Genomic DNA, 14,084 nt, shown 5'->3' with positions numbered 1-14,084 from the left:
AGCTATGTATGCAAAAACAAACTTCAATGAACAGTCTGAATTTCGAACATAAAAATTTGGCAACAGCCGAAAACAACATATTCACTTTAGCATCTAACTCTTCACTTAGAACCATAGAATACATATGGGGTGCCTGAAGAAAAGTGCAATCCTTTGAATGTGATTTATCAGTTCCCCATAAAAAAGAAGCTAATGTGTTCTGTCCGCTATCACATCTGGGCTTTCGGTTCCAGCACAAACAATTTGTATCGTTAAAGCCGAATTGTTTGCCATCATCAAGTTGCATTTCTTGTATATGAATTCAGATTTATAAAGTCTGAATCACTACATTTTGTTTTTGGGTGTCACTACTTACTATACTAGTAATTCCTGGTAGTTGTTTAATTTGTTAAGCCTCTATCTGTTTCAATTGCTAATAGAGAAGCAATCCCAATCTAAACAAGAGTTTAATGAGTTTCGGCAAAATCCTGTCTACATCGAACCCGAAGATATTTGTTCTTCATTGTGAAAACATAAACCGGTACAAGGTACTGATCGTGCTAAATCACATAACCCAAAACCCAAATCCCTTGTGCCGCAACACATAGAGATTTACTCATCGCGCTAAATCACATAACCCAAAACCCAAATACCGCAACACAGAGATTTTCACTATGAGCTTCCTTTTGTAACAGAGTCTGCATGCTTATCCTTACCAAATGCACATACCCTGATTAAGCTATACATAGCCAAAGACATATATGATGGAAAGATTTCCACAATCTGTAATGGTTTCTACGGTCTACAAATCAAGACCGGAATCGCCTTCAGGTGCTCCGCTCTTATCTACCGCAATCACTTTGCTTTTTAACTTTGTGCCCATAGAAATCGGTATAATTAACAGAATAAGAATAGTTGAAAACAAACTAACAACCACAAATAAACTGCTGAGGATCTAAAATCAATCCAATTGTTTGCTATTTACCTTGTCAATATTTTCATGCTGACTGGATATATAGAAAAAAAGGGCGGACTTCAAGCCAACTCTATAAATATATAGCTTGTACTTTAGTATGAAAAAACAAGTTAGTCGCAATATTGTAGTCTTCAGTTTGTAGCGCATTCTTGTTTCTTTGTTTTCACGTTAATAAAATAATATTCGTAGTTTGTAATTCGTTTGTTCGCCTGTTTATTATGCGTTTCTGTTTTTCGATGCACCTCACGAGAGATTAGAAATGAATTTTGATCAAAATGAAAGGGAATGCTTGTTAATAGTGGGATTGTGCACTCATCCTAGCAGCAACGAAAGGCCAAACGCGAGACAGGTGATGAAGGTTCTTCAGTTCAAAACACCATTGCCGAAACTTTCACTTCACATGCATGATCACCCACCGCCCCAAAGGCCCTAAAACTCAACGACCTGGTGCTTCTTTCCCGGCATGCTTAACTTTTAGCTTCGTCACTGTGGGTCGTTAAAGTAATACAGCCACCAAGCTACATGGCCATGTACAATATATCAGAGCCTTTACTCTTTTTTCCCTAAATCTGTTACGTTATATCCGGTTACACTGCCCTAGATTAGCACTAATTAAAGATTTTGATTCAAACAGAAGCCCGGAAATTCACTAAAAAAACAGATATAGAAAGGTTTCAAAGCTGTCAACTTACAACAACAACAAAGTCTTATCCCACCAAGTGACGTCGACTGTAGGAATGCTAAAACGCCACTATGCTCGGTAATTGAATATTTTTTGGCGTACTATACTTTGATTTTGCATATGAGAGTCACTAATTACAATTATTAATAAACTGCTTTACTGCAGTGGCTGAAAGCAATAATGCATATACACCCTGATGCGAGTTCGGTCTCCACTAATCCTCCTCTCTGACATTTAACAATTTAACCGACGAACGCTATTGTTTGTCATCATCGAGACATTAACGAATAGTCGTTACATTACATCCAATCTTGATAATAATAGAAAACAAGCAAATACACCAATCAACTCCGGCACACCAAAGAAGCCGGCCTAATATTGTAATGGGGTGGGGGGTAATGTCTTAATCTTTTGTTTTTTCAATTGTTAAGCGACTTCGAATTGGTCGGTCTTTTTGAGTTGAATATCCTCCTAAGATTAGAAAGATAAAACTATTTAATTACGATTAGAGGCCCCCGTGAGTCGCGCGCGTCGACTTTTGGGGTAAGCTGCATTGTTGTCACTATTGTTCTTTTCCTCTTTTGTATAATAAATAAAATAAATTGACTGTTCCTACTATTGTTTGCAGACTACTGTTTTTTTAATTTTTTTATACAAACGATATTAGACGTTAAATTCAAAGCTGTCACCGTTGACCGAGTCAACGGTCAGCGTTGACCGAGTCAACGGTCAGCGTTTGCTCGAGTTAAAGAGTTCAACGTTGACCGTGTCAACGGTCAGCGTTGACTTTGACCGGTCACTGTTGACTTGACCGTTGACTTTTCAAGTTTTCGTCCGAGATCTCTCCTAGTCTAATTTCGACGTTCTGGACTCGTTTCTGAAATCCGTTTTCCCAAATTAAGTCGTTTGAGTAGAGTTTGATTTTTTTAATTCTTTGATTGCAGATTATTTTTTCTTCCTTCTAATATCTTTGCAAGAGTTTCGTTCTAGTTACTAGCTAAGCGGAAGTTACAATGTTTCAAAGCATTCTAGCAAGTTTCATCCTCATTGTCATTAGTTTTTTGGCTCCCCTTTGTAAAGATAAAGAATTGTTAGATTGTGACAAGTGTCAAAAGAGGAAGGGATAAGGTGGTTATGATAGTTAAAACAGTTAGTGTAGAATACTTAGTGAGTAAGGAAAGTCAAAGATATATATACTTGTATTATGTACTGTAAGATTCATTCAATCATATATGAAAAGGATAATTCAGATACAATTCTCTCTCTTAAATTCTTCTCTTTCTCTCTCTAGATTACACAGGAATTTCTATTGATGTTCTTCACAGGATGAAGTCTTACATGGTATCTTCGCCGGTCCTTGGATTCTGAGGAAAAGTACTGCTTCCGCTCTTGATCTTTGACGTTTGTAGTGATCTGAATTGAAGTTTTTGCTGTTATCTTTCGGGCCGGGCTTCGTATTTGTCGTCGATCTTATTTGCACAGTGTATGCAATCATGCCCGCCAAGTGTTTGTTGAAAAGTATGACTCAACCTTTACATGTTGTATTGGTGATTTCTTTCTGAATCTTGATCTCGATTTGTGTTCTTTTCTTTTGCACTCTTGTGACTGCTTCTTCATCCCTTGATCTTTCAATCTCTTCAAGTAAATTTCTTGATTCTCTGTTACCTTCTGCGACACAATGGTGACCGCTGCACAATTGACCATAGTTCAGTCTCCGATCACGAATCTGATTCCAACTGTGTCCACTTCTGTCACTGTTAAACTTGATGATACAAATTATCTTGTTTGGCACTATCAACTTCGATTGCTTCTTGAAAGTCATGGCATTTTAGGCTTTGTGGATGGTACTAGGCGATGTCCTACTCGATTTGTTGAAGATGCTACACTTGAAGGTGTTGAGACTGATGCGTTTCAAATCTGGAAAATGCATGATCGTGCAGTCATGCAACTTATCATTGCCACATTGTCTCCCACAGCTATGTCATGTGTTATTGGGTGCTTGAGCTCTAATGACATGTGGATTAGCCTCAAAGATAGGTTCTCCACTGTAACTAAAGCCAGTATATTTCAGTTAAAAACGGAGCTGCAAAACATTAAGAAGGGTAATGACTCAGTGTCTACATATCTGCAACGTATTAAAGATGTGAGGGATCATCTTTCTGCAGCTGGTGTCACCTTTGAGGATGATGATATTGTGATATTGGCACTGAAAGGTTTGCCTTCGGAGTATAATACTTTTAGGACAGTTATAAGGGGCAGGGAGAATGTCATCAGTCTTAAGGAATTTCGGTCTCAGTTATTGGCTGAGGAAGCAACCGTTGAAAATAACTCGATCTCAGAGTCTTTTGTTACTGCCATGGTTGCTCAAAATACATCTGGCAAAGGCAAAGCTCTCATGCTACAAGAAGGCTCTTCTAGTGGTTCCTCTCAGTCACAAGTGTATACTGGTGGTTCAACACCTCCTGGTTATAGTGGTCACTCTTCTCACTACAATGGTGGCTATAGTTTTAATGGCTTTCGAGGACGAGGTAGAGGCAGGAACAACTTTCACTCTAATCCCAAGTACAACACAGGTCCTTCAACTTCGAGTGCTGGAATCCTTGGTCCTGCCAAACCTCATATCTCCACTTGTCCTGAGCATGGTTATGAAGTACCTACGTGTCAAATATGCAACAAAAGAGGTCACATTGCTGCCGATTGCTTTCAACGACACTCTTCTCCATCTGCACCATCTTCTAAAGTGCAGTGCCAAATCTGCTGGAAATATGGACACACGGCAGTTCAATGTTATCATCGAGGCAACTTCACTTATCAAGGAAGATCACCACCCTCAACTCTTTCTGCAATGAACACTACATTTTCTCCTTCTGCACCACAAGAGCAGTTCTGGGTTGCTGATACTGGGGCTACTTCTCATATGACTTCAGATCTTTCTAATCTCAATCTTGCAGCATCTTTTTCTGGCAATGATACAGTCACAACAGCAAGTGGCTCAGGTTTGCCAATCTCTCATATAGGTTCTACTACTCTTCATACACCTCAGTATGCTTTTGAGTTAAAGAACATCTTACATGTGCCTCAGTTATCACAACATTTACTATCCATATATCAGCTATGTAAAGATAACAAATGTCGATTTATCTGTGATGAATTTTGTTTCTGGATCCAGGACAAGATCACAGGGAGAATCATTCTTCAGGGGCTGTGTAGGGAAGGCCTCTATCCAATACCATTTCACATTCCACAACATCTCATCATTCAAGCACAAAAGCACAATGCATCATTTCAGCAACAAACCTGCTATCTTGGCAGTCAAGTCAAAATAAATTTGTGGCACCAAAGATTAGGACATCCTTCCAACATTGTCACTTCAGCAATGCTAAAACAATCCCATATTCCTATGTCTTTAGATCATGTGTCTTCTATCTGTCAATCTTGTTTGGAAGGCAAATTTGCCAAGCTTCCATTTCTATTTCCTGCAAATAAAACTGTCCATCCTCTAGAGGTCATCCATAGTGATGTTTGGGGTCCTTCATCCACTGTTTCCATTGAGGGTTACAAATTTTATGTAAGTTTTGTGGATGAATGTACCAGGTTCACCTGGATTTTCCCATTAATGAATAAAAGTGAAGTTTTTGGTGTTTTTGTTCATTTTCACAGTTTTCTGATCACTCAATTTTCTGCCACTGTGAAAGTGTTTCAAAGTGATGGTGGGGGTGAATACTCCAGTCATAAATTCAAACAATATTTACTCCAAAAAGGGTATACTTCATCAAAAGTCATGTCCCTATACTCCTCAACAGAATGGTCTTGCTGAACGGAAGCACAGACACATACTTGAAACAGCAATCACTCTCCTTCAAACAGCATCCTTACCACATAAACTTTGGTTTCATGCTTGTGCCATTTCTGTCTATCTTATAAATAGGATGGCATGTCAAACACTTCAAATGTCATCACCATTTCAGTGCTTGTTTGGAACCTCACCATCCATCTCCCATCTTAAAATTTTTGGCTGTGCTTGTTTTCCACTTTTAAAACAGTTGAATTCCAGTAAACTGCAACCTAAAACTTCACAGTGCATATTCATAGGCTATGCAGGTCAGTATAAAGGCTATCTTTGTCTCAATCCTCTTACCAACAAAATCTATGTGTCTAGACATGTTTTATTTGATGAGACTACATTTCCTTATTCTTCCATCATTACATCCAACAGTGCATCATCTCACATTTCATCCCCTTCACTACAAGTACAACCTCAAGTTCTTCCTTCATTGGTCAATTCTCATAATACTGTAGTTTCACCTATTCCACTTCAAGCTTCAGAGTGTTCAACTTCTACCCCTCCTACTGCCTCAGAGTGTTCCCTGTCCACACCACTTCTTAATTCGGGATTTGTGGAATATCCTACTTCTCTTACATCACCCACTGCCTTACCTGCAGATTCTACACAGTCCTTGCTCCCTGATGATCCAGTTTTTCAACCTGAAGATCTGTCAGTTGTCTTTCCAGTTCCCTTAGTTAGTTTGCATCCTATGCAAACTCGCTCTAAAAGTGGAATATCTAAGAAGAAGGTCTTTTCAGCAACAATTCAGTCATCTGTTCAAGTTTCAGAACCTGCTACTTTCAAGTCTGCTATTAAAATTCCAGAATGGGTTGCTGCTATGGAAGATGAGATCACTGCCTTAAAGTCTCAGCATACTTGGTCCATAGTTCCTTTGCCATCTACTAAAAACCTAGTCAGCTGTAAGTGGGTCTATCGCATCAAAACCAATCCTGATGGCTCAGTGGCACGATATAAGGCACGGTTAGTTGCAAAAGGTTATAGCCAAGAAGAGGGTGTGGATTACAGTGAGACCTTCAGTCCTGTAGTGAAACCTACCACTGTTCAATTAATTTTGGCATTAGCAGCTCAGTTTCAATGGTCCTTGAGGCAACTGGATGTGAAGAATGCGTTTCTTCATGGTGATCTACATGAAGAAGTCTACATGTCTCAACCACAAGGCTTTGAAAGTTCAGTTCATCCCTCCAATTATGTGTGCAGACTTCATAAGTCACTCTATGGCTTAAAACAAGCTCCTCGAGCTTGGAATGAAAAGTTTACAAGTTTCTTGCCAGGTTTGGGTTTTAAAGCTTCTTTGGCTGATCCATCATTGTTTGTGCAGCACACTCCTCTTGGTACTGTGGTTCTTCTTTTGTATGTGGATGATATCATCCTTACTGGCAGCTCATCTCAGTTGATTGATGATGTTATCCAAGCTTTAGCCAAAGAGTTTGACCTGAAAGATTTAGGCCAGCTTCATTATTTCTTGGGGTTACAGATTACATATCAGCCTCAGGGTCTCTTTGTGTCACAAACTAAATACATCAAGGATCTGCTAGAAAAGGTTGACCTCCAAGATTCCAAACCTTGTAACACCCCATGCTTACCCTATCACAGGTTGTCTAAGACAGAAGGGACTCCTTATCACAGTCCACACCAATATCGAAGTATTGTGGGAGCCTTGCAATACTTGACATTTACAAGGCCTGATATTGCATTCTCTGTAAATCAATGTTGCCAGTTTATGCATAATCCTATGGACTCCCATGTTGTAGCTGTCAAGCGCATCTTGAGGTATCTCAGTGGCACGATGCATTATGGTCTTCAGTTTCAACCAGGCAAGCTTCAACTACAGGCTTATAGTGATGCCGATTGGGCGGGTGACCCAAATGATCGAAGATCCACGTCTGGTCATATTGTCTATCTTGGTTCGAGTCCTATATCTTGGGCATCGAAGAAGCAACACACGGTTTCCAGATCATCAACAGAGGCAGAATATAGAGCGTTGGCAATAGCAGCAGCTGAGTTAGCATGGATCAGGCAGGTTTTATGTGATCTGTGTGTTCCTCTTTTCACTGCACCGGTTCTTTATTGTGACAACATCTCTGCCATTGCATTATCTTCTAATCCTGTCTTCCATTCTCGAGTGAAACACATTGAAATAGATTATCATTTTGTGCGGGAACGTGTTATTCGAGGCGATCTCCATGTGCTTCATGTGTCATCCAAAGAACAGTTTGCCGATATATTAACCAAGGGACTGTCTGCACCCTTGTTTCAGCATCATTGTTCCAATCTTATGCTTGGTTCCTCCAAGCATATGATTGAGGGGGGATGTAAAGATAAAGAATTGTTAGATTGTGACAAGTGTCAAAAGAGGAAGGGATAAGGTGGTTATGATAGTTAAAACAATTAGTGTAGAATACTTAGTGAGTAAGGAAAGTCAAAGATATATATACTTGTATTATGTACTGTAAGATTCATTCAATCATATATGAAAAGGATAATTCAGATACAATTCTCTCTCTTAAATTCTTCTCTTTCTCTCTCTAGATTACACAGGAATTTCTATTGATGTTCTTCACAGGATGAAGTCTTACACCCTTGCACATCCGCTGTCCTTCAAAATAACGCAATTCGACCAAACTACAAAGAACATATCTTATGAAGGTGATGCCTCGCGGGTACCCAGAGCAATTCAACTCAACTCACAAAGTTCATGGATGGTTGGGCGGGCTACGTACACAGAGCCTCTCCACTTGTGGGACTCTAGTACAGGATCACTGGCAGATTTTACTACTCATTTCACTTTCGTTGTCGACACTGGTCACACTGGTAACAACAACTACTTTAGCGACGGATTTGCCTTTTTCCTTGGTCCTGTTGGCTATCCAATCCCACCAAACTCCGCCGCCTCTTCACTTGGATTATTCAACAGCACCACCAAACTCCGCAGCAATAACCAAATTGTAGCTGTTGAGTTTGACACTTTCCCAAACTCCTTTGATCCGCAAGAGTGGCATGTCGGGATAGACATAAACAGTATCTCCTCCGTAGCTAATGCCAGTTGGACAAATGTTAGCAGCAACAGCGGGAAGCTGGGACATGCATGGATAACTTACAATGCTATTTCCAAAAACCTTAGTGTGTTTTGGACGTACGACGAAAACCCTGTTTTTGTGAACAACTCTTCTCTTTCTCTCCAGATTGACTTACGAGATGTTCTCCCCGAAAAGGTTACAACAGGATTTTCAGCTTCTACCGGAGTGTACCCAGAACGACATCTCATATATTCATGGGAATTCAGTTCAAGCTTGGATTTTACAAGCAAACAGAACGAAAAAAAAGGGACAAGAGATTCTTGATAGTGGCGGTTGCAGTTTCTTTTTTGGTTTTGATGTTTTGTGTAGCCATATGCAGGTTGGTGATCAAGAAGAAGCGCGTATATAGGACCGACGCGCCCTCGGTGAATACGAATCTTGAGGGACTGGCATTTCCGAAACGATTTGCTTACAAAGAATTAGCTGCAGCCACCAACGGCTTTGCTAACGATGTAAGGCTAGGCCAAGGAGGTTCGGGACAAGTTTACAAAGGAATGTTAAAAGACCTTGGATGCGCAGTTGCGGTGAAGAGGATCTTCGCAGAATCAGAGCATCACGAAAAAATATTCGTCAATGAAGTCAAAGTACTAAGCCGATTGATTCACAGGAACCTGGTGCAGTTCATTGGATGGTGTCATGAGCAAGGCGAATGCTTACTTGTTTACGCATACATGCCTAATGGCAGCCTTGACACGCATCTATTCGGCCATAGAGCAGTACTGCAATGGGATTTTCGGTTTAAGATTGCTTTAGGCTTGGCCTCGGCTCTTCATTATCTACACGAAGATGTGGAGCAGTGTGTGTTTGGGATAAAATCTGAACTTTGGGCCAGAGAGAAAGCCGGCCCAAACCCAAGGCCCAGAGGAAAACTTAGGAGGCAGGAAAGAGGCTTTCGGCTGGGCACAAGTTACAAAGGCCACCTGCTTACCTGCTCAAAGACCACAGGGGGTGGGTCATTCAGTCACTGCACAGCCCAATAAAGTACTTTATTGGTGGCATTCATGTAAAAAAGCTAGTGAGTCATCACCAAACCGCATTCGGGCAACCGCTATTGCTACAGGAACCCAAGCTGAAGTCGTCTATAAAAGGAGGAAGAGAAGACAGAATTAAGGACACTCAAACAAACAAACAAAAGCCAAAACTCTGCTCAAGCCAGATTTGCCTTCAACGAAGCTGTAGTCAGCACAAGCCTTCATCCCATTCGGGATAAACCTTCCCAAACCCCTGTAATAGCTCTGCTACCTTGTTCATGGTGGTATCGATTCATTTTGTATCCTCTTCTCCCCCGTCAACCCCTCTAAAAGCTTTCAGACCTCTGACAGAGCCACAAAGATAGATTTTGTAAGAAGTTCAGCCTTGGCCGATAAGGTTCAAACTTACCCGACTATCTTTGCTCTGTCTTTGTCTTTTCTTTCTTTTAAAAGCACAATAACATGTTATATATTCCCAGTTATATACAAGTTATTTCTAGCAAAGTCATAATGAAAATGAGTCTTCAGCACTTGGATCTGATCTGAATCGTGTCAGAGTTCAAATCAGATCTAAGTCTTAAGCCCGGCGGGCGTGTAATTTAAAGATCAGTTTAAAAGTCCTTGACCTCAAGGCATAAAAAAGAACTTTATGTGGACTCAACCCATCCACGACAATCCTTGATAAGCGAGAAGTCCGAAGTTACTTGGGGCGCAAGTAATTAATCTATTTCTCCGTTTTGTTGCTATTATATCTTGATTCGTAGAAAAGGCTTAGGCAGGGAGTGAATTCTGATAGAAAGCCTCAAGGCCTACACCTAAGGCCCCACGAAGGCATCTATTTAGCTTCATTTCATGTTGTGGTCTAGTTGGTCCGAGTATAAGGATTAACTCTGATGGGAAGCCTCAAGGCCTATACCTAAGGCCCTACAAAGGCACTCATTTGGGTTCGTCCTACCTCTTGGATTCAGATAATCAAAAGTATAATAGTGATAAGACTCTGGCAACCATAAAAGACCAAATATGATACATCCAAGCGCTGGTTTAGTTTGACAGGAAGCCTCAAGGCCTATACCTAAGGCCTCACAAAGGCACCTGTTATATCTAACCTGGTTTCTCGGGCGTATACATATTCAATCAAAGCTTAACACCCATTCAACATCTGCCATACTGAAGATGGCAGTGGCACGCCTGAGCACGACAAAGTTAATCTTGATTGTGAGCCTTAAGGCCTACATCTAAGGCCCCACAAGGCACCCTTTCAAATTAACTTTGTCCTTCTCTTTCAGAACTGTCCGACGAGCCTTGCCCGAAGTGTGTCTTGCCCGACCAAGATCTGCCCGACAAAGGCTTGCCCGAGCGAGCCCGAGAAGAAAGCAGAAGTACGACAGATACCCTCAACCGACGCCATTCTCCCAGGGGAGCTGTGTGCTCGTCCGCCAGGAGATTCCTGCGACGAACAGTGTGTCCTTCACAGGGATATCAAATCAGCTAATGTGTTGTTGGATGACGAATTCAGCACAAAGCTTGGTGATTTTGGGATTGCGAAGCTCATGGATCCACGGTTCAGGACTCAAACAACAGGGGTGGTAGGGACTTTCGGGTACATGGCCCCCGAATATGAGAAGGGAGGGAGGGCAAGTAAAGAATCCGACATGTTTAGCTTTGGAGTTGTGGCCTTGGAACTTGCATGCGGTAGGAGGACTTTCCATGACGGAGAACTTGACGTGCCGCTTGTGAGTTGGGTTTGGCAACTCTACCTTGCCGGAAATCTGCTCTACGCAGCTGATGAAAGGTTAGATTCGAACTTCGACATAAATGAAATGGAATGCTTGTTAATTGTGGGATTATGGTGCACTAATCCCGACAATAAGGAAAGGCCGAAAGCTGGACAAGTGATGAATGTTCTTCAGCTTGAAGCGCCATTGCCGGATCTTCAGCACGACATGCATGATCTTCCGCTGCCTCAGCTTCAGTAAAATGCCGATTCCTCTCACGTGATCCTTTCATATATGATCTGATTTCACCATGTCATTGCTTCCGAGCTACTATATTATATTTTTAATCTCTCTATTTGTATGCATGTATGAGTATTGTGTTTTAAGATTTCTTTCACGAAATTAGATTTTTTTTGTATAACTTTCCAACTGATATTCATGTTCCATCGATCCATTCATCACTTCCCAGCTCCCCCGACACGAATAGTTTAGGTCATTGAATCAAATTATCCGCTATCACCAAGCACGTGATTGTATGATTTCGGATCTTTAGGGAAGAAAAATATCATTAGATAAAGAGCCAATTTAATATTTTTTGTCGTACTATTCATTGATTTTGCATACGAGAGTCACTAATTACAATTATTAACGAACTACTTTATCGCAGTGGCCAAAAACAATAATGCATATGCACACTGGTGCCACTGATCCCCCTCCCTTCTTCATTTAACAATTTAATCGATTTGTTAAAAAAAAGAATTATTCCTTATCGAGATAGTAATGGATAGTTGTTAGATTCATCCAATCTCGACAATAAAAGAAAACAAGCGAATACATCAATCAACTCCGGCACACCAAAAGAAACTTTATTCATCTTCGAGAAAATGATGGTGTTTTATTGTAGTGGCGAAAAGCGATAACACATATGCACCCTAGTACGGTTCGATCCCCAACGATCCTCCTACCCTTTGAAATTTAACAATTTAACCGATGAATGTTATCGTTTGTTTATTCATCATCGGGACAGTAACGGATAGTAGTTAGAGTACATTCAACCTTGATAATAATAGAAAACAACCCTCTGACATTTACCAATTTAACTGAGAAAATTATCGTTTGTCGAAAAAACAAAAATTATTCATCATCATCGAGACACTAACGGATAGTTGTTAAATTACATCATAGAAAACAAGTGAATACATAATTCAACTCCATCGCACCAAAGAAGCCAGCCTAATATTATAATGGGGGAGTATGTCTTGTTCCTTTTTTTTTCACTCGTTAAGTGACTTTGAATTGGTCGGTCTCTTTTAGTTGAATTGGTCGGTCTTTGGAGTTGAATATCCTCCTAAACTATTTAATTAAGATTCTAGAGGCTCGCACGCATCGACTTTTGGGGTAAGCTGCATCGTCACTATTGTTCTTTTCCTTTTTTGTATAGTAAATAAAATAAATTAACTGTCGCTATTTTTGTTTGCAGATTACTCTTTTTTTTTTCTTTTTTTTTTTTTACAAACGATATTAGAACGCCAAATTCACTTAAAGTAAGAGGAGAATATGATATTCGAGTATGAAGATAAGAGTAAACAAGGTCGGCCAAGGTCATGGACAGAGCCAATGAAGGCTCACTAGGGGTAGATGTCCCCACTCAAGTAATTCGTTTATTAAGTTGCTGACTAGAGTTATATAATATACACGTACTATTCATTGATTTTGCATACGAGAGTCACTAATTACAATTATTAACAAACTGCTTTATCGCAGTGGCCAAAAACAATAATGCATATGCACACTGGTGCCACTGATCCCCCTCCCTTCTTCATTTAACAATTTAATCGATTTGTTAAAAAAAAGAATTATTCCTTATCGAGATAGTAATAGATAGTTATTAGATTACATCCAATCTCGACAATAAAAGAAAACAAGTGAATACATCAATCAACTCCGGCACACCAAAAGAAACTTTATTCATCTTCGAGAAAATGATGGTGTTTTATTGTAGTGGCGAAAAGCGATAACACATATGCACCCTAGTGCGGTTCGATCCCCAACGATCCTCCTACCCTTTGAAATTTAACAATTTAACCAATGAATGTTATCGTTTGTTTATTCATCATCGGGACAGTAACGGATAGTAGTTAGAGTACATTCAACCTTGATAATAATAGAAAACAACCCTCTGACATTTACCAATTTAACTGAGAAAATTATTGTTTGTCGAAAAAACAAAAATTATTCATCATCATCGAGACACTAACGGATAGTTGTTAAATTACATCATAGAAAACAAGTGAATACATAATTCAACTCCATCGCACCAAAGAAGCCGGCCTAATATTATAATGGGGGAGTATTGTTGAATTAATGGCCACAAGTGTCCAAAAAAACTTTCGGCTAATAAACAAACCAAAATAAAAAAAGGTGAAAGACATCATGATGAGGAGGCATCATGATTATGTTTGTTGAAAAGAAAAGTTGATGGTCATGATGATGTTTTTGAATTTTTTATTGGGTGATGATGATGGATGAATGTTAGTATACGGAAGTGAGAAAGAGAGAGGAAAGATAGATCACCATTTTCTGTTTTGTAGTCCATCTTTGAGAGAGCAAAGAGAGCTGCAGAGAGCAGAAAACTGAGAGCAGAAAGAGAAGAAAGAAAGGTGATTTCTTTCTTTGTTGGTACTCACTCAATCAAAGTTGTATTTGTGTATTAGCTTTGAGCTTTGTATAGAGAGGAAATTATTCACTATATTTCCCTCTCTATTTGTTTCTTTGGTGAGTGAGAGTTATTGGGTGTATTGGGTTATTTGGGTTGTGAGATTGCCAACACTTTGTAA

The 14,084-nt window shown here is 39.9% G+C and overlaps 1 pseudogene; it reads left to right on the top strand.

The window, feature by feature from the left end:
• The first annotated feature begins 2,650 nt into the window (after nucleotides 1-2,650).
• On the top strand, nucleotides 2,651-11,540 carry LOC126632417 (L-type lectin-domain containing receptor kinase IX.1-like; annotated as a pseudogene).
• Nucleotides 11,541-14,084: the final 2,544 nt, after the last annotated feature.

The sequence above is a fragment of the Malus sylvestris genome, chromosome 8 (assembly GCF_916048215.2).
Source record: "Malus sylvestris chromosome 8, drMalSylv7.2, whole genome shotgun sequence".
NCBI lineage: Eukaryota > Viridiplantae > Streptophyta > Magnoliopsida > Rosales > Rosaceae > Malus > Malus sylvestris.
Note: the sequence above shows the minus strand (reverse complement) of the source record. Positions and strands in the feature narration are given on the sequence as shown.